Source organism: Brassica oleracea, chromosome C4, assembly GCF_000695525.1.
Source record: "Brassica oleracea var. oleracea cultivar TO1000 chromosome C4, BOL, whole genome shotgun sequence".
Classification (NCBI taxonomy): domain Eukaryota; kingdom Viridiplantae; phylum Streptophyta; class Magnoliopsida; order Brassicales; family Brassicaceae; genus Brassica; species Brassica oleracea.
This window is the reverse complement of record NC_027751.1, coordinates 19,995,131-19,995,621: the sequence shown is the minus strand read 5'-3', so window position 1 is coordinate 19,995,621 and position 491 is coordinate 19,995,131.

The following is a 491-nucleotide window of genomic DNA, read 5'->3' as shown; positions in this document are numbered from 1 at the left end:
CATAGTTGGCTCAAAGTACTTTATTATTGTGGGAGAATCATATCCAACATATATCCCCATCCTCCTTTTCAGGTCCCATCTTAGTTCTCTGTGGTGGAGCAATTAGTATATAGACATCACATCCAAATTTCTTATGACGGGGTATGTCTGGCTCTTGACCCGTTAATAATTGTGATATGGGATATCTATGCTCACTAAATGGCCTGATGCGTATTAACTTAGGTGCATGTAAATTTCGTGTGGCCCAAGCTGTGAATATGAGTTTTTACCTCATAAGTTATGGTCTTTGAATCAGCTATTTGCGTTTTAAAAGATTTCGGCCAAGCCGTTCTTGGTATGGACATGTATCACAGAATTGTCCACACTTACCCCCATGGACATACCATTATTATTTAAACGCTTGAGACATGTATTCACCAGTATTATCTAGACATATAGTCTTTATTATGAAAAAGGGGCTCGTAGCCGTTTTACTGGTGATAACCTAATGA